The sequence below is a fragment of the Xiphophorus hellerii genome, chromosome 9 (genome assembly GCF_003331165.1).
Source record: "Xiphophorus hellerii strain 12219 chromosome 9, Xiphophorus_hellerii-4.1, whole genome shotgun sequence".
NCBI classification, from domain to species: Eukaryota; Metazoa; Chordata; class Actinopteri; order Cyprinodontiformes; family Poeciliidae; genus Xiphophorus; species Xiphophorus hellerii.
Window position 1 is genome coordinate 25,726,401 of NC_045680.1, and position 20,902 is coordinate 25,747,302.

A 20,902-nucleotide genomic window follows, 5' to 3' on the forward strand; every position below is an offset into this window, starting at 1 on the left:
ATACCCGATCGGCATCATTGTTTTTTTTTGTTTTTTTAATGTGTTCAAAATAAATTTAAAAAATGTGTCTTTAATTAGTCTAAAGTTTCTATTGTATTTGATCCAGGATACACAAAAAAGAAGCAAATAAATGTAAATATTTTTTTCTGATAGGACGAGCAACTTTTTCCATTTAAACTAGTAGAAACAATATAAACAATGTTGCAGTTGAAAACACTGACACTGTTTGCTTTGATGGATCAAAGCAAAGTAAAAGTTGAGTTTCTGGGGTTCTTTCATCACTCTGGGTTAATATGAATGTTTCTCCGGGTGTTAAATTCTGATGTCATAATGCATGTTCATTAAAAAAATAAATGTATTAAACCAAAAACGAAAATAAAAATCTAAACTTCCTTCCTTTTTTTCCTTCCTTCTTTCTCTCCTTCTTTCTCTCCTTCTTTCCGTTTCTCCTCTGTCCTTTTTAACTCAATCATGAAGCAGAGACACTGAGCCTCTGTAACGTGTCGTGTGAGTGGCGTGGCCCCCTGACCCCGGGGCCCACGGAGGGGCCCTTTGACTGACTGATCCTACCGTCCTGAAGGGGATAGGAAATCTCCGAACATTGTGCGTCGCCTTCTCTTCCTGTCTGCGTCTGGGGCTTCCTCAACACTGAAAAGCCCCCAGAGCCGCAGCCGCCATTGTTTCTGGGCACAAAGGACAGACATCACGTCAAACGTCCTCCGTGTCGCCATGAAACTCGCATTAGTCCCCGTCAACAAGAAGAATCAAAAGCCACCGACGGCCCCGGCAATTAGAAATGAAGAAATATTCATGAGACATGCGGTGATGAGTCTATTGATGCACAATTCCTGATTTGTTTTTGAAAGGCATCCCAGATTTTTTTCTTCTTCTTTTTTTTTAAATTTTTTTTTTGAACACACACTGAAGATGTCCCGGCATTAAGTTGTCAATCTACAAGTTTGTGTGCGGGTGATAAAGTTTGTCAGCTTTCAGAGTGGCTGTTTGGAGGACGCTTTGACTGACACGTGGCCCCGGAGCAGCAGAAGCTGGCGTCCAGGTCTTCCGGGGACACTACTGGCTTTGTGAGAAGTATCTTCATCTCACTGCTGCTCTGTCAGCCCGCTCCTCCAGGCCACCGTGTCAGGCGTCATTTATATCTGACAGGGACGCTGTGTAGAGAGAGAGAGAGCGAGGGTGTGTGTGTGTGTGTGTGTGTGTGTAAGAATTTACACGCGCGTTTTGTATGTGTGGGCATAAACGTCATATCTATTTTGGGATTTTAATGATTTTAATGCATTTGAATCATTCTGTTGTGAACCGTAGACTCAGTTTGATTAGGGAACAAAATTGCAATAATTGTTACATTTTCAGCTGATGCAGTTTGCTTTCACACTGCACTGTCAAATGAACCAAAGCCTTTGAAAAAACCCCTTCCTCCTCCAACTCACCTGTGGCGGCGCTGCATCAAAACCATAACAAGCCGGGTATGGGCTTATTAAGAGTCCTAATATCAGACTACCAGTTTTGATATTGTTCTTTTGGAACACTCAGGTGTTCAAAGTTTCACACTCCTGACTCATTCTGTCCTGCCCAGATGAATGAATCTGTTAGGATGTTCAAAAAGCAACTGGGTAATCACAGAGGCTCCTGTCTGTTATAAAGCAGAAGATGCTGGAACATCAGTGCCACTGTCTACAGTAAAACAACGTTGATTGAAAGGTGAACAGGAACGTATGGAGGGCTGTCTCCTAAATGTTTCACTTTACCTTAACCCAGTAACTGGATGGTTGGAACTTGGACATAGTTTGATGTTTTCTTTGTTGGGATCAGGGTCACAGTAGTTATGAGGGTTTATAGTTTGTGGTTTTATTCCGTTGGAACTTTTTGCTTGTCTAATTCATTTAGTTTTAATAGTTTTTAGAGTGTGTTTGTCTGCTAGCTTTTCTTAGTTCTTATTAGTTAAATATTGTTTAGTTTTAGTTTAGTTTTTATTAGTTATTGTAGTAGTTTTAGTTTTTTCATACTTTGGTTCATTTTAAGGTGCAGAATTCAAAAAGGTCAAAGTCTTGTGACTTATACATCAATTGGGTAATGTTGAAAACGTTTCCATTTTTAAATAATTTTTTTTGAAAATGTTTCCATTTTCAAAAATGTGAGGGAAAAATCTAATTCAAATCAGTTTGAAAGGCTAATAAATATATTCAGAAACATGAAAACAAAGGGTATCATATATATATGTAATTTCAGTATGCTTCAGTTAGTTTTATAAACACAGTTTAGTTCCAGTTGTAGCTTTTCCCCTTTTATTTCAGTTAACTATAAAGCTTTATCAATTTCAGTTTTTATTTCATTACTTTTAGTTAACTATAATAACCTCGGTTGGGATTGGATTTTTAAAAATTCACAGCAAATTCCAACTTGTACACCAAAAGTCCCTTGAAGTTTGTTGTATATTCATACCAGCCAATCCCAAAAGAAATGGTAAAAATGCATAATTAAAACTCCTCAGAATAACGTAACATCCATCCCAATACTGAGTGCATGTAAGCTTCTGACCGGCGCTGTACATGTCATAGCACTTCCTGTGTCTCAGGACGTGTTCCAGGACCATTTGATGAATGTTTTCTGAACATAGAACAGTATCATTAAAGCTACCTGCACTGTGCTTGATTGATTTTACGTCCCTCGGTGGCCAGATGTTGACATAGAACCTGCAAATGACTCCAATTTGAATATGTTACTTATCAACACTCCACAGTGCATCAGTGTAAAATCTTGTGGAAGTGCGCTTTAATGGGAAAAATATGTCATTTTTCTGTACAGAGTAATTAGGCACCATTAATTATAAAAGATTTCTCAGCTGAGTTGACGTCTGATGACTGCCAGGCCGGGTAATGTACGCGCTTGGTCATCTTCACTTCACTAAAAAAGAACTCTGGGCTTTAATGTGCAGGCATTCAGTAATGAGGGAGGACTGGAAGTGATGAGTGAAGGAGGTGGAAGTTGGCTGATATATCTTGGCCTGTTAATTTTTGGCTAGCCTGTTGACATGATGAATGGAGGGAGAAGGTGTAGCACTTGGCTCATATGGAAGAGTCCCTACAAAACAAGAGCTCCAATTAGCATCAGAATTGTTCCATTGGAGCCATAATTCAATCCAATAATCTCAAGTCACAGATTCGGTGCATAGTCACAGTAAATTTAGAAATTTAAAATAAACTCCTGAGTTCAGTTCAACGGCGTCTGTTTCTGTTGAAAGGATAAATAATTATACTCTTGCATTGGACATCGTACCGATATTTCTTCAGGCAAACTTCATCTCTGTTACTGTGTTTCAGTAGCAAACTATTAATGTAAAAGAGCAATGTATTATGGGATGAGTTTGGAGACCCAAATATCAGACTTTTGTGGGCTTTTAACAAGTTTAAACCTGTGGCTTCCAGTGAACTCTAAGAATAAAAAATGTAGGAATAGCATTGATTTTTTTTTTTCTGGTCTTCCTGCTTTGAACACTGATTAATTCTTTACATTAGGAGCAGAAGCAAGTTTACACCATGTGTGTGAGTCACTGTGAAAAGGATTTTACCTTTTTAAAAGTGGGACAAAATGATTAGAGTTGACATTTTACTAGCTTGGCCACTGCCTTCCTGTGCAATTCCGCTCAAAAAAAAAAAGACTCCAACTGTCTCCAGTAGATTTTTGACCAGCGACGAGAGTTGTGAACGATGACGTCGATTTTCTGCTCTGTTTTAGAATTGTAGATTGCTTGTAGTTTTAGCAGTGGCAGGGCAGGAAGTGAACGAAGCATTCGATCCGTGTTGGTCACGCCTTCAAATATTTTATCAACATTAACAGCCGCCTCTTTTGGATTGGCACTTCTCTCCAAGCAGTGGAGGACGGTTAGTTAGGCAGTTTCCCATAAGTCTCACAGCGCTGAACTGGCGCATTACATACAACATGGACAAATGTTAGCTTAGAAGTTTTAAATGAAAACTTAAAACTTCAACAGAGACCCCGCCTCCAGGAAGAACAGCCGAGAGCCCAGACCCTTTGCAAATAACATAGGACAATTGGCTAGTTTTTCCCAGACTAACATTTCACCACTGACTAACACATTTAGCTTGGCTAGCTTTACTATACCTGATAGCGTCTACGTATGCAGTGTTTTTGGAAAATTGTAATTGACCATTTTACAGAGGAGTTATGGATTCAGCATGTTGACATGACCCTTTTTTTATGACCTGTGTGACGCTGTCAGAGCTCTGATGGAGCCAGGTGCACCAACATCCTCCTACTGCTTCCTGTCGTCTTCTTTGTTGGTTTCTGCCAGGAGCAACATCCGACTGTTGATCCTGTGACTCGTGTGATGCGCAAAAAGTGTTTCTGTTGCTGTTTTGCTAAATGCAACTATTTCAAAACAGCTGAACAACAACCTCATATTCTAGCTCAAAAACATTTTATTGGAACACCAGAGTTTTATTTAATTTTTTTTTATTGTTGTGTTTCCATTAAAGAATTTTATTTTTGCAATTTGAGTTTGCGTGATTTTCTGATTTGTGGCGATGCAGCTAAATGCAGTTTTATTGCAGTGCAGTTCCAGCATCTGAACAGAATCTCACAAAACGCTTTTTTTCCTCCTTCATCAGGAACTCAGTAAAGACTTAGAGCTTTAGTAAATAACTAGAGAGACAGAAGGCTGCTTTTCATGCACTCTCCTATCTTATCCCAGCGTTAGCTTCACCCCGGCTTCTCCCCTTTGTCCTCCACTTCCTCTTCAGTCCCTCCATTGCCCCGTGACTTCCTCCTCACTGTGCCTCCTTGTCCCGTCTCCGGGCTGCGGCCGGTCGCGGGCTCCTGGCGCCTTCTGACCCTTTGTGCCACCTTTATCACAGACTTCTTCACCGTGGGCTACTTAACCGCAGCGCTAACTGCAGGTCCTGCGGGTCCCTGTGATTGTGCTCTGCATTGAGCGGGGAGATGAGGATTAACACCGACACTCGATAAAGGGGTCAGAGGTGTGCAGTGATTATTTGTGTGCGTGCGTGTGTGTGTTACGGGAATGATAGAAAGACAGTGTGTGTGAGAGAGAGAGGTAAGCCGGCGCGGATGTGTGTGTTTCAGGATAGAGGATGAAGCATGGCTGCAAGGTTGAGGTGAAATAGATGGATAAGGTTAGCTGAGTTATCAGACAGGAGCATCACAATCAAGCTGTCAGCTCAATGCCTCCCTCTCTCTCCTCTCCCCCTCTTTTTTTTTGATAAACAGAGGAATAGGATTACAATTTGGACCAGTCCTGGGGCGGCGAGGAAGTCTGCCCTGCCTTTCAGCTTCATTCTCTGCTCTATGAAAGGAACACAAGAAAGGCACAAATCCAGAGAACGGGGCTTTCTGAGGCCTAGCGGATGATAGAGGAAGGGAGTTCTGCTGCTGAAAGAGGTGTGGAGGTTGGCTTCAGATGGGATGGAGAAAAAAAAAGTTGTTTTTTTTAAACCATGTTTATAAAAGGAGTTTTTGTCCTCTCGATATGCAATTAGGCTTTTTACAGTAAGCAATACATCAATCAATCACATGATAAATTAAAACAAGCTCAATACTTTCCATTTGCATAATTTGTTTTTTTTTCTTTTCTCGCTTTCCACCAAAAACTGGAGGACTAAAGTATTCATCTTGGTGTTTTAGGACAGTTTTGTTCATAATTCAGTTTGTTTGTCGTTTCTGTTTTGTTTATATATTTTGGATATTTAAAATGTCTTACATTATGTTACAATGTTATTCCTTCATCAAAAACATAGTGGGAGTGTTACAGTGAATTTCCATACATGTTTGAGAAATCCTTGAGTCTCCATGGCAACCATTCAGCTGTGGAAAACGCCTGGGTGGACCTAGCCCCGCCTGTGATGACTTCCTGACGGCACAGTTTCAGAATGATGAAGAGTTTTTAAAGAGACAGAGGCCCAGTTTTAAGGTGTTAAATCAGAAAGTAACATTTCTTTTGTCATATGATGTATATACTGTAGTTAGCACTAATAGAGCAACTCACTACCACAGAAGCTAAGAAGAAAATGAATGGCCTTCTTGGATTGGTTGTTTTGCAAGCGTCAACCAGAAACCTGTCAAGCGGCGTTGCATTGGGTTTTTCAGATTCCCAATTCGTTTGAATATTTTAGAAATGCTCTATTAAAACAATCTGTGAATAAGAACATTTTCCAGGAATATTTTTGCATTTAAGAGCCACAGGAAAACTAGCAAATAGGTGAATTTGTGAATACTGAACTATGATTATGCAGGTGTAAACTGTACAATGTGTCTTTTATTCAACTTCACATTTATGCAACATTAAATTACATTAAAACACAATGTTGGAGGTTATAACAGAGCAAAATGTGGTTCAAATGCTACAAATACCTTTACAAGACATTCATTTATCTTTGATTAAAAATATACAACAATTGTTTTTAATCTCTTTTCGTGAATAATAATAAAATATAGCAGCTATATGATCAACTTTTTAAAGAGACAGTATGGTTTTTATAGATGCGAAGCACAAATCCAACATTTCTCTGTGCAATGTCATGGTAGTACCAACAAAGAAAGCCGAACTTATTAAATGTTCCGCTGATTTTCTATTAATTGGATGGCGCTCTCCTTTCTTCTCTAAAACTAATAAACACTATTCCTGTGATGGCAGCACAAAGGCCCATGCTGTGGTTGTTTTGTCGACTTTGTTCGGGACACAAAAGGCTCGCTGTTCCTCCTGTGCCCCCGCTGACTGATCCCACAGATTTTTTTTTTTTTTTTAATGTTAACTCTGCCGAGAGCGCAGGAATAATGTTGGGACAGCGACCAGAGCAGCAGGGCAATTAAGACAAATTAATTATGGTGGGAGGTGGAGGGGGCGAGGACTTGGCCCAGCTAAACTATGAACTCACAGCGGTGTTGGAGTCGCATAACGGCGCTCTGCCTTTTAAACACTGCTGTTGCTATGTTGTTATCCACAAGGAAACCTTGTGGATTATTAGCCTAAAATGTAAGACCTCAGTTTGAATAAAGTGATACATATAAATCTTTATAATGCCATTTTATTGCACAGGCAAGTGATTTATGTCACTTTCAGCTATTATAAAAATGCAGTATAAATCAAATATAACTTAAAAAAATAGACTTCACAATTTAACGCCTTGAAATTGGGCCTCCGTCTCTTTAAGAAGCTCCTGCTCTTTCCAACACTCCACCTTGAGGAAGTCATCACAACATTTCCCCATTAACTCTTTAACAACATTTTTACCAATGTTTCACTTTGTATCTCCTATAATTAGCTCAGCAAAAGAACAGATCCACCACAGCTGAGCAGAGGAGACGCAGGGGAGCATTAAAGAATCAACGCAGCACTCAATCTTAGCTTTTGATGAGGGAATAACAATTACATAATATAAAGCCCAAATGTTGATTTTACATAATTCCCCTCTCCCTCTTTAAAAGGTTGGTTCCACTGTTATGTAAGAGCACAAGTTGCATTGAGTTTTATTTACAAGTATTAGACTTAAGAAGGGGTGAATACAAATTCACACCACACTAGTCAGTATTTACCTCTTAAACTATGTTAATCTCTTCCACGCCCCCTCATCCCTTCATCTCTATAGGCTGAATTTTGAGAAAAATGTTTAAAAAAAAGATGAATATTTTCTTATCGAATTTACAAATTCAATAAGAAATTCAATAAGAATTCAATTGCCTGTCTTCCACTTGTGGTCCCGAGGAGAAAACATGGATTATTATTATCTTTTTAAAGTTCTTCTTTGTCTAGAACCATAAAATTTGTCTATTTTCCCAATACTCTTTCTATTTTGTCCAGACATTTGTAAACGTTTCATAAGACATGGTAAAAACACCAAAGGACACACGCACATTTAATACGTTTCTTCTGGTCTTTCCAAACACTGCATTACGCCAATGAATTAGTGTTGTAGTTGTAGCTTTTAGATTAACAGTCTTTTTGTTGCCGGGATGTGAAAACTTGTCTGGCGGTGCAGAGACAATCGTCTGACTCGAAACAGGAATCGGGAAGAGCCAAAGAATCGGGAACATCTCGTCATAAGCTCAGGCAACAAGTGAAAACATCCTCCAAAACCTGAATGAGTGCAGACACTCGACACAGAACCGTGTTCTATTCTTTTGTAAAAACCAAATCCCTCTTTCTCTCCATTCTCAGCCATAATGTGGCTTCCAAGCGAGGTCCGGCCAGAAATCTCGCGGCATGGCCGTGAAATAAAGGGAAGTGCTTCCAACGCCCGACTATGCCAGCGAATAATGCCAGAGCAAATTACTTAGGGGAAGTTTGGTCCAATTGGATGCCATCCCTTGGTATGTAATTCCCATGGAGCATCGCTGGCAATGGCGTTGCACGCCTCAATCAGGTGTGGGGGCCTGGAGGAGGCGCTGCTCATTTGCATGTCCAAGTATGAGGGGAATTCCTCTAAGGAAGGAGCCAGGCTTTGATGTGGGCATTCCCATTTGGATTTCCAGACCGAAATAGACAGTAATGGATCAGCGAAGTCATTCATCACAAGTGTGTGGTTTGCTCAGTCCTCCTTCACCTCCTAAACCACACCGGGCTTCAGTGAGAGTCGTCCAGCGGGCTCCCATTGTCACGGCAACGGCTGCAGATGAAACTGAGAGGTCATTATATTAATTGGAAATAAGCTGAATGAGCCATAATTGTAGAAGGACTGCTTCCTTGACATGTCAGATTGTTCTGTAGGGTCTATTAAAAGTATGAAATACATCTTTTTTAAAGTTTGTGTTTCACTTCTTTTCTTTTTACGTACGGGTGCTGCAGTATGGAGGATTGTTGTCTTGCAGAAAAGAAAGTCCTGGGTTGCCATGTTCTCTCTGTGTTTGCTGCAAGGTTGGAATAATAGTTTTGGGTTTTTCAGTGTTAGTTTCTTTGCCACCTTTTAGTTTAGCATTTTGAGTCATTCTCATGTTGTGTTCTGAGGAGTCTTACCGCTGACAATCACTCTCACGCTGAACCCCTCCCGTCTAAGCTACAGCTGGTTCACCACAACCTGCTACAGATGCTAAATCTAGCTAGCTTTAGCATAACTGTTTATCAGCCATTGATGATGGCTGATAAATGGTTTTCCTGGAACTGCACGTTCTTTCTCCGCCATTAGCACTTTGAGGAGCATTGATTGACAGCGCTGAGACTAATTACACACATAACTAATCTACATAAATAACTAATCTATTTACTAATTAGTTGGTTTTATTTAGCAGTATCTGAATAAAGGCTACCAAATGCAACTGCTTCAGGATTAACATTTTTATTAGTGTAAAGAGTTGAAAACCATGAATTGTTTTCCTTCGTCTGTATTTTTACTATTCATTTTATACTATATAAAACTTATTAGCAAAAGTAGAACAGTTCATTGTTTGACTTCCTCTACAACACTTTTAAGTTTCCTTGTTGATTTGGACCGTGACAGCCATCCAAAGAGTTTTCCCCTCTGCCGCTCAGTCTCTTACCACAACAGGTGAAGTGAGAGTTGTGGAAGAATGAAGGAGAGGGAGAGACATGGGAATAAAAACGATAAACAGTTTGACCTTCTGTTTCTGCCAATTTCCAGCGCCCCCCTCTTCCTCCCTCTTCCTCCTCCTCCATCAGCCTTCTCGTTCCTCCTTTCGCCCTCAGCCCAGTGTTGGACGAATCCTTTTTGGAAGGGATAAATAGCACCGCTGCGCTTTGATAGCCCCAGTCCCAAACAGCAGCTACCGATAAATAAAAGGGAACTTTCTCCATTTATCTCTGTGAGAAAGAAGTTCCTATTAGGGTCCCCGTAGCCACGGGGCCTTTCCCTCCTTCACCGCACAGCTTTGTAGATTGCCTGCTTGGTTTAAGGTGCTATTGAGTGCTCACCAGGACAATTACATGCCAGGACCCCCCCTCCGGAAATGTCCCCCCTCCCCTCCGCTTCCCCCCGCGCCCGTCCTGTACCTCTGCGCCGGTGTTGCGCGAGATGCTATCTGCCGATCGCGGCGGATGGGAATAGCGCGAGCGGCGCGTCGTGTAATTGTGTGTGCGTGTGTGGGTGTGTGTGTGTGTGTGTGTGTGGGTGTGCGCGTGTGAGCTTCCAGCTGGAAGAGGGGACAGAGGGGGTGAAGTGATAATGGCACTCTGAATGGTATGGAATAAAGTATCATTGCTTAGAGCCTGGAGTCAGACAGTGATACTAATGCAAATGGTTTTTACCCCCCACCTCTGCGTCTGGTATAATGATAGCCCCACAAACAGTATGTATGAAGAAACAGAGCGGAGGAGATATATAAATAAAAATAGACCACACCTCAGTGAAAATGACTTTTTGTTGCCTTCAGGGAACTTAAAGACACACCTTTTTTTTTTTTTTGCAGTTCCCCTCCCCGTCCCCCTCAGGGCCTCCTCCTATTTCCTTCTTCCTTTGATATATTTATATATATATATATATATATATATTTTTTTTTTATCTCTGATAACATATAAAGTCAAGATTTCAGTGCAGAGCAATATCATGCTGAAAAGAAAAGAAAAAAGAAAACTGTGCCAGATTTATAGAAGACTGGCACCTGGACCAAGCGTGTAATTTTCACCAGCAAAGAAAGAAATCACGGTGTTCCCGACACGTGAGATCAGATGTGTGTGTTGGCGATTGAAGGAGAAGGTGGCGTGTTTAACCCCGTGAGTTCTCAGCATGTTTTCTATGAATTAAAATTACATTAAAGCCTTACCAGTGCTTCAGTCTGGCTTATCAAGCGGAATAGGGGTTGGCGATATGGACTTGAAGTTCTATCACGATATTTTATAGTACTATTGTGACAACGATAAAAATGATGAGAACTATTTACTACATCTCTCTTAGGTAACTGTATGATTGTACCTGTGTGTCACAGCAATTACAGCCCCACAAACACAAATAATGTCTTTGAAAAACAGCCATTTGTAAGACGTGAGATTTGTGTCACCAAGTTGCACACAGTAACTGTGTCGATGCTTTCATTGAACCAACAGTGGAGAAAATAGCAACATTGCCTACCCCCATAATAGGGACTGTTTAGGGAGGTTTGAAACTGGAGTTCATTGTGACAACGATAAATAAACACTCTTATGACAAGAAATGCGTCATGATAAACACGATAAATGTCCACCTATAAAATGGAATATCTGACCAGATGAGAGGCTGTAGAATGAAAGTCAAAGTTAGTCAGATGGTCGCCGTTCTTCACCAGTCGATTTGTGGTGAGGGGCGGCGGCGTGCCGACTGTATCAGCTTCCTGTAGCCTTTAGCAGAGCTGCAGGGGGAGTTCAGGGACCCTGATAGAGAGGGCAGAGCTAATCAGGGAGTCGGCGTCCCCCTTGTGCTTGTGCTCAGGCCTCTTCCTATTCCCCCCCCCCCCCCCCCCCCATGCCTCAGCGTTCTGCATTTACACATAGAGCCTAAGCTCCTTTTGTTTCATAGTGTCAGTTTCAAAGATTTGCCCTTTGTTCAGTAAAAAAAAAAAAAAAGCAAAGCTAAAAGATTATGCCGTCCATTTGTGCACAAATTATAGAAATTGTGTAAAAACTCTGACTAAAACGGTGTTTTTAGCGAAGACCCTAATCAGCAGCTGCACATCAGAAAAAAAACCCTACACTGTAATACTATTCAGTATTATTTGAGATTAATCCACATTTTTTCTCTCTTTTACCTCTTCTTCCATTATCAGCGTGAACTTTAGCTCCTTGACCTGCCATTGAAATCTATAACTCATTTGTACCTGAGTAAAGTCACCAACCTTCTGCAAATGAAATGTAACGACTTTACCAAGTTTGTTTGGAGCTCGTCTGGAGACATAGAAGAAAACAAAGAAAGAACTTGTGGCCGCCATTTGTTAGAATCAAATTGTTCTCTTTAAATTGTGGTCACGAGATAACTGGTGGCCATTATGTGTTTAATTCGCTCACTACTTATTATAATTAAGTTGTTCCCACGAAATATTAAGTCGTGACCACGATTTTTTTTTTCCTCTCATGTCACCAGTCAGGCTCTGTATGTTTGTGTTGGTTTTGATGTAAATTAATTGTGCTGTGTTTGAGAAGGTTTTTTTTGTTTCTTTGTTTTTTAACAATTTATTGACACCAAATGTGATTGCTATGTAATTGTGGGCGGACAGGTTGACCTTCGATGACCTCTGGATACATTTCTTAAGATCTTTAGAATGATTGCAGCACAAAGCAACACTTAACATTTGACCCAAATTTTGTTTAATTTGAAGAACTTCACTTTAAAGGACACTTACAGTTTATCCAACTGGCCAAATATGACACTTACATGCAGAGACTAAATGCACCCCTTTTAAAACACAACTGCTTATCAAATGTTTCACAAAAACAGCCCCTTACGATCACGGTAGTGATTTCAAATGCTGTGCTCTTCCAGTAGTGACATATTTCTTTTCGCTATCATGTTTTAAAAAAAAAACAAAACGCTGCAAAAGAATAAAACCTCCCCAAGCCCCATGGCTCCATTTCAGCTAAAGGCCAAAATAGTAACACTACTTACTCTTCCAGCTGGTGAAGCTTCATATAAATACTAGAAATGGTCACCCCCCCCCTCTACACAGTGTCTTTGTAACATATCAGTTGGCTTCACAGTGCCCCTAATATCTGGGTAAAGTTTCATAAGGGTGCCTTTTTGGCTGCCTGAGCTGAGTGGTCTTAGCTGCCTGTGATAGGCCTGTGTGCCGAGCAGGTTCTGGAGATAGCGGCTCTCTGGTGGCGCGGCTTCCCTCTCGGGTCCCTCCCTGGCAGAAAGCAAAAGAAAGGGAATAAAGAGGGGCTGGGAGAGAAAGGAAGGAGGCAGGAGGGAATTGACACAGAGCTTGGCGAGGAGCCAGAGCCGGCCTCCTCGCGTCTAATGTACGAACGGGGATTTATTTAAACAGTGAGAAGAGAGGACAGCTTCACAGTGCCAGATTAATTCCACTTTTTATTCAGAAAATAAAAGAGACTTTGAATTATTAAGAGATAGCAGGATTAGAGGCCTCTCTTTCCAACCCCAATCTACGCTCCTTTTAATTTCCACTTTATTAGAATTCTTTTTGAAGTATTTTAACGTGGACAAAAGGAGAAGAAGAGAGAGAAAGCGGAAAATATTAAATATCAGTTAAACTGCATTAAACATAAGCCCAAGCCTCGTTTTTTCTCTCTCTCTCTCTCCCTCTCTCTCTCTCTCTACAGTCATATTGATCCCGCTCTTTCACTTCTCAATTATCAACTTTTATTGTAGGTTCAGCCAAGTGCAGAGGCCGATTTTTGAAATGAAAACGGCTTCTATCTTCTATTCATCCTCGGGGCTGCGGGGCTGCGGTGGGCTTTCTCGCTCCCTCACCCTCTCTCTTCACATCACTTCCTTAAACCCCACTCAAAACGTGTCAGCGAGGGCGACTGCGTTGTGCCCCGAGGAGGAGGGGAGCGGGGTGTGCCGGTTCTCACGTCTCCATGGCTCAGGTCAGCGTGGAATCAACGGTATCAACAGGCACAGAAGGAAGGGAAAAAAAAGAAGCCAAACGCGGCTACTTTTTCCCTACTATAATGTTAAGCAAACCACTATTTACCTAATATGCACTTCATGCTATATTTGCTTCTTAGCTCTTCATCGAGGGAACAGCTCGCCCTCACATTACCAGGAGAGCCGAGCCGTACGGTATTGTGCCCTCTACAAATCTCAGCAGCCATAGGAATTTGATTGTGCCGGAGGATTCTCTCTGTCAGACAACCGGTCCATAATCTCTGGCAATTCTTTGTGCTGGAGGATTACCGCTGAAAGTGTTACCACATATTTACAACTACTCCACCAACTCTCAACAGGCTCTCCTGCACGCGACACCCCTCAGCCGCGGCTAAGCCGAGGTTAACGTTGGTAAATCAAGCTGAGATTTAGGACATCTCCTCCTGAATCTAAGCGCCGTGCTATATCTGCGCAAATATTAAAGCGTAGGGCTGCTTGCTTTTCAGTGTTGAGGTTTTTTTTTTTTAGCTCCGATTTACCATAGAGGATTACCTGTGTTTATGAAAAGTGGTGTTGTTGTTGGTGGTGGTGGTGGGTGTTAGGCAGGAGATTCCCACGGTATACGCGCCGGCGCTGAAGCAGTCGAGACAGCATCAAGCTATCTGTATGTCCGTGTGATTGATATGTTGGAGCTCTAGTGTTAGGTGTTTGCAAAGCACCTTAAATAACCAGAGGTTATGTGAAACTAGTTGGTGACCTAAAATAATTCTGGCCTACCTAGCTAGCTGAGAATAACTATAGCATTTTGGGATAATTATTATCATTTAAGCTATTTCTCTGTTAACAAAAGTAATAATTTGCCTTTTTTCCACATAAATCTCAAATAACTTTGGCGCGTGCCTTGGGAAGCCACTGCTATTTTCATTTTCATTCAAAGACTTAAAAATACAAACTCTTTCTAAATGTAGAAACAGTTAATTGCATAACTGTGTAAAAGTAATAACACCAGTTTGACTACTGGTTAGCAGTGCCACCTTAAGTAAGAGTGATGAGTGTTGCTAATTTGCAGTTTGTCAGCTGACCAGCAGTGCTCAGCAACAGAGATATTAAGGTCCTAATGACAGAAATTTAAACTGTACAAACAGGATGACAGAAACTTTCTGCGGTTTTTTAAAACCTTTCTGTTGCTTGATAACTGGCAACGGCTCCTGCCAACTGAGTACACATCTGTTAATGTGTAAAGCACTTGACACCGTCTTCCCAAGGGATACATCAGTCGCCCCGCGGTAAATACGGAGCCATTCATGTGAAAACGATCGCACTTTAATTAACAACGCAGGTTTACACAAGGGTAAATGGATATGAGCAGAGCCGGCTTTTTTATTTTTAACCCCTCAAGTTATATTGATATTTGGAAGTAATATTAATGAAAGTCATAAAAAAATAGTCTAACCTGGATCTTAAACGATGTTGACTCTGATTGACTTTATTGGCTACAAACGGGAAAAAAGCAAAGCGAGGGTCAAGAGGCCAGTTCAGCCATCTCCCTTTTTAGCATCTGTGTCTTATCTCTCCATCAGGACCCAAGTGTTTCATTCAAAGTCTCACCAGATAGGCCGTGTGTCTGGCTGTTGTTATTGAAATAAACTGGGCTGGCGTTGCCACCCCGGACTAGCCCCCTCATACCCCTTTCCAGTCTTGCCCCCTGTCTGTTTTGAACAAGTGTATCTTCAGAAACACGCCAGCTTGTTATGGTAATGACCTGCATATCCCTCTTCACCGCCTCCTCCTCCATTCTGCGTGTGCCGTGGGGGTGAGGCCTTGTTTTTTTGGGGGGCTGGGGGAGAGTAGGAGGGGTCAACCAACACATAATGTCCCAGGGCATGGCTTGTTGTGTCAGAACAAGGGGTTGAAATACTCTTGAAATACTCTGAAAAGACGTCCCGTCAAATACACATGTAAAGCATGTTCATTGTTTCCTTTGAAAAGCAACCCTGAAAATGTGATTTCTAGCAACTTTCTGTATTGAAAAAGTAGAGAAGGAATAATTTTTTTTTTTTTGTAGTTGCTCGAACACGCACAGACACGTGCACAAGCCAAACTATTATGTCAGCCAGACTCCTGGCATATGTGAGATCTTATTTCTATCATTACAAAAATGCTGGGCACAAACTGACAAGCATAACCTAAGCACTAAATGGAAATCATCCAATATCTGATGCTAACAACAGCCAACAGTAGGGGGCTGGGAGCAGGGGGGGTGGAAAGTGTTGCTTCTTTGACATGAGAAATCCCTGGCAAATAATCCGCCGGAATGTCGACTGGATGGGTTCGGGAGGGAGGCAGTGTGCGACTGGAAATATTCCTCTGTCCTGCTCGCACCAGAGCGGCGGCTATAATTAAAATAGCGATGAATTCGGCCCCTGGACAGGAGGCTCTTTAAAAGGCAATTGTCAGGGGCATGGGGGGGCCAGATAGCTTGAGAAGAATTGTTGGGCAAAGAGAAAATAAACGGAGAACAATGTCGAAAGTCGGCGTTGAAAGAACGGCGATAAGGATCGTCTATTTAAACAAACCTAATGCTTGACTGCTTGTTGTGAGCTACATTTCATACATAAAATATGTTCTGTCACTGATATCGGCCCTTATCTGCGGGGGAGAGAGGCAGACGAAATTTGCAGCCTGTGTGCGAGCAATGGGGCTGTTTGTGGAGAGTGATAGAGGCCCAGAGCTGGAGATGCACGGCAGATAGCATCTGTCTGTCTGTCAGGCGTGCAGGCGGGCTGGAGCGGTGAGGGGAACGCACAGGAGACGGAGACGGAGACGGAGGAGGGTTGGTGGGGAGGCAGAGAGGATGGGGTGCACCCGGTGGTGGGCAAACGGACCAAAAAGGCCCTGCCTCCCGAGGAAATAGGTGACTCCCAACACACCCCGGCCACCTCCCACACCCCGTCAAATGCCAGTTGACTTGTAGGGACGCTCCCCAGTGGGCCGCGGCAACAATAGAGAGAGGAGGGTAAGCAAGCTGCCAACACAGCATTGGAGCGGCCACCGCTGTGTGTGTGGACTGCTTGAGTCGCGGAGGTTGCGGGATAAACAAGAGACCCGGAAAGCGATCGTCTTTGGCCATTTGGCTCAGATCCAATCGTAGCTTTTACCCCTTTATCACAATAACCCTCCCCTCATTATGTGGGTGACCTTGGTGTTAGTGGAGTGCTTGTGATGAATTAGCCTGGTGAACTGAGAATAGGCCGGCGCAGCAAAGTCAAGGCTGCGGCGGCCCTGAGGCAGATACTGGTAGCCGGGAGGACGTTGCAGATTAAAGAGGCGAGGAGGTCGGCTGATTTCCTGAACCCAACAGAAAAGAAACAAAAAACTGGAGGAATATTCTATTTGTTCTTCTTTAGAGAATGAATCACACACTTTGCTACACATATTTAGATGCATCAGTTAGTATTAAGCAACACTAAGGCATTGAAGGGGCAGTTTTATGTGTTTTAAAATGACGCCTGGGGCCATTTTGTAGCGCAATCAAGTAACTGTTAGCTTCAGTTGTTATAAAAAGCCTTTATATATCAAATATGACTTAAAAGATTCAACAACGCCTCGACATTTTACGTCTGTGTCTTTAAGAAGCTCCTGCTCTTTCTGAAACTCCGCCCTCAGGAAGTCACCACAACATGGCTCCTCTATTAACCCTTCAACAACGTTTTTACTGGCGTTGCACTGAGAAACAGCTCTTTGATTGTTATTTTGAACTTTAGGTATTGACTCAAACGGTGAGTTCAGAGTTTTGAAGTGATGTTCTGTGAAGTTAAAATTAGTAGGCGCATGTCGTATTGCAGCACAGTTGTAGATGCATCAGTTAGGGAAGTGAAAAAACTCCTGAAACCACTGGATGTGTTAGAGGACTTAGAGAAAATGTTCACATCAGTAAGAAACATTGCTAACTGAATGTCTGCAAGTGCACTGTTGTTAAGTTTTTTTCAGCTAACATCTGCCATGTCCCTGTTGACATCATGTGGTACCTGGTGTATCGGCCCACCACAGCAGGTCTGCCTTAAAACACGCCACTTGGAGAATGTTGCACAGGTGAAGCTGTTGCAAAATCTAAAAGTTTATTCCACTATTGGTGGCCTTTTAGAAGGTCATGACTGATCAGACAGATTGATTCAGCCGACAAGTTTAGCCTTAGCATTATGGAGGCTGCTATAGCAAAGCTTTCTTGTGAGATTATTTGATAGCCATAATATAGAGACGGTAGCTATTAATTGTTTACTTAATATTTTAATAAATGCGATACACAGCATGTACTGTACATTGTTGCTTTTCCGTTTTAAATAAGGCAATTAGATCACATTAAATATTTTGGTTCTACATTTTGGTATATAAATTATAATACTGTAAAAAAAAAAGAAAAAAAAGAGTATTTTTACTAGGAGTGCACAACATGTCGGCACTAACATCGGATTGGCCGTATCAGCTTTGGGCCAATATGAACAACCAATATTTTTATCCATCTGTTTCTGGGTTTTTTTTCAAAACGCTAGTTAAAATTTAACATTATTGTCAAATATCTCTTACATAAATATTAATATCGGCCCAAATTTTCATATTGGCACATCCCTAATTTTTGCTTTACGTTTTAACAATGTAAATATCCCATTCTGGCCCGTGCACTATGCATCATTGTTTGCACTGCATGCACTTTATGAAGGTATGTAAGTGTAAGCATTTTAAATGCTAAGATTTCCCTACCTGGGCTGCATAAACCGGGCCGGGATATTTAAACAGGATTATCCGTCAGAATGAGGTCTGAGATGCAAGATGCTGCCGTGCTGAAAAATTCCATTTGTCAGATCACTGGCTTTCATGAATACTTAAGAATGGAAGCGGGGCGGGCGGGTGAAATATCAACTGCTGAGTATCCCAGACTAATTACACTTGTAGAACACAGCAAAGCATATAAAAATGAATATATATGCTCAATTTAAAGAGAAAAAAAAAGACGCTTAAAATTCAAAAATGGCAATAGCTTTGGAGGATTGTAGCTACTCATGCTAACCACAGAGGTGAATGACGGAGCAGGAGGGATTACCAGACGGGGGCCCGTTGCAGATGATTGACCTGAAGATGAACATTTCTGCTCTTCTTTTTACACATTTCCACCCAACTGTCAACAGAACAGAGCAGAAAAATGAGTGAGCTCACAGTTTATTCAGAGAAGGTGTGACACAAAGACGCATGCAAAAAATTACAATGCACTTCTTCCTGCAGCTGCTTGCATACCATACTGGTCAAATATATAATGGGGATTGGATCATCTGAAATAAAAATACCATAAAGTTGTGTAATTTCACATTGATTACACCAAAACTTAAAGCAAAATGTACTCTCTGACGCAGTTGTTTCAGGCCTAATGCTGCCCAAAGAATTATAGCCATGTTTTTTTGTGTCATTGAATATATTTATTTCTTTATTTGAATTTTGATATTTACCAATAGCTGACACATTTTGTGTGTGAGGCCCCATTTAGTTAGTATCAGCAACAGTCCTGTTTATCTGTAGTACTGGATGTTATATCAGAGCCTGTGTGCAGAAAAAGGAAGATATCCTCAGAACTGACAACATATGAGGTGATATGAAAGATCCACACTTTCACATGACACCATTGTTTGAGGTTTTTCTCCGTTTCCCTGAGTTAGGCTAAAGTTCCACATCTTGGGACTGCAGGTTGCATCGATACGCCTGATTGATCAGCTCATCTCGTGTCCGCAGGGATTACCTTCAAACAACTGTGAGATCTGGGAAAACACAGAAACGGACCACCTTTAACGCCTCGCCACAGCTGACAGCCTGAACCAAAATCCCCAAGTTTGCTCCACTCAGCCGGACCGATAAAGCTGCTGCCGTCCACCGGGGTAACTTTACTATAGTAATACAGCAGCTGTACTGTTGAAAGAACAGCAACAGAATTAACAACGGTCTGTTGTAAAGGTGTAGAAACTTAATGTACAGTAACATAATGTTTTGTCCCTTTGATAACATTTTTGGTCTGAGCAGGCTGAAATAGCTAAGACCAGCGAAAACGGGGATCTGTTCCTCTGCTCTGAATGTTTCTTTATCTTTGAACCGTCACTTTAGGCAAATATTTTGAATAAACACCCTTTTTTTTTTATCAGCAGCATTTAAGTGCGTACCACAAAAATGTTCCTAAATATTGAGGACCAGCCTATGAATCTTCTAAACACCCCCAATCAGACCAATAGTTAGTGCCATATTTTAGAAATTAAGTGTTTCTTCCCAAGACTCATGTATTAATGTTCAGAGCTGCTTATCATGCACAGCTCTAGCCGAGAAACATGAAAGGCTGTAGAGCTGCTCCTCCACACATCAGTAGCATTGATTAGACCTTGCAGTGACATTCGTACATTTTATAGAACTTGACTAAACTTCAACAGAGAGAAAAAAACCCTTTAAGATTATTCCTATCAGATATGACAGTAATGCAAACAACTGGCCTATAAAATCAATAGCATACATAAGCTTTGGTGAGTAATTATTCCAGTGATTAGTATTGATCAGTGGTGTGGTGTGGCTGTGTCAAGTTCCCAGTTTATTGATAAACCAGTACAGATACACCCGACTGTGTTTGTGTGTGTGTGTATGTTTGCTAAGCTATCCTATTTAGAACCTTCTCTGGTATGTTCTCTAACCTTCTGAAGGCTGTTGGGCGTTATGGGGCCCATGTGTGTGTTCACAAATTAATTTCAGTCTGTACCTTTTACATGTGACTTTGATAAGTTGAACATTAAATCCACTCAAGCCAAGTTTTTTTTTCCTTCTACCCATTTCCACCCAGTTTATCAAGTCAGGAAATTTGATCATGTCCCTGTCTCATGTCAAAGGGTGTATTAACTACACTACATTATTTTCACTAATAGCATGCTAACCAGTTTTGTTCATTTTTAAACACTGAATGTAAAATGTCTATACACACCTATTAGAACTCTAAGTTATTGTGATGTGAACAAAGGAAAATGTGAAAAAAATCATTAAATGTTGTCTAGCATTCAGTCTTCTTAAATACACACCTGCTGTCAATTATCAATTTCATTAGCTGTCAATAAATGTATCAGTACTTGTTTATGCATCCTTTAGCTAAAGCAAAAGTTTGCACTCAGGTTACAAATAACATTATAGATAATAATATTGTATAAAGGCATCAGTCTGAAAAAGGGCTGGAAAAAATTCTAAAGCATCACAGATGTCCATTTTCTATCCAACCAAACAACCAACCAACCAACCAACCAACTCACCAAACAACCAAACAACTAACCAACCAAGCAACTCACCAACCAACCAAACAACTAACCAAC

The 20,902-nt window shown here is 41.3% G+C and overlaps 1 long non-coding RNA gene across 4 annotated transcripts in view; it reads right to left on the minus strand.

Annotated features, from left to right (window-relative positions):
- Positions 1-12,257: 12,257 nt before the first annotated feature.
- Positions 12,258-20,902, minus strand: part of LOC116725139 (uncharacterized) — a 36,502-nt gene continuing 27,857 nt past the window's right edge. For 2 of the 4 annotated variants that reach the window (XR_004340334.1, XR_004340332.1), the window contains 2 exons: positions 18,622-18,696; positions 12,258-12,816 (listed from right to left, as the gene is read on the minus strand). This is a non-coding gene — a long non-coding RNA (uncharacterized LOC116725139). Of the gene's footprint in view, positions 12,817-18,588; positions 18,697-20,902 lie in introns of all 4 variants that reach the window. The other 2 variants (XR_004340333.1, XR_004340336.1) reach the window with 2 other exon arrangements.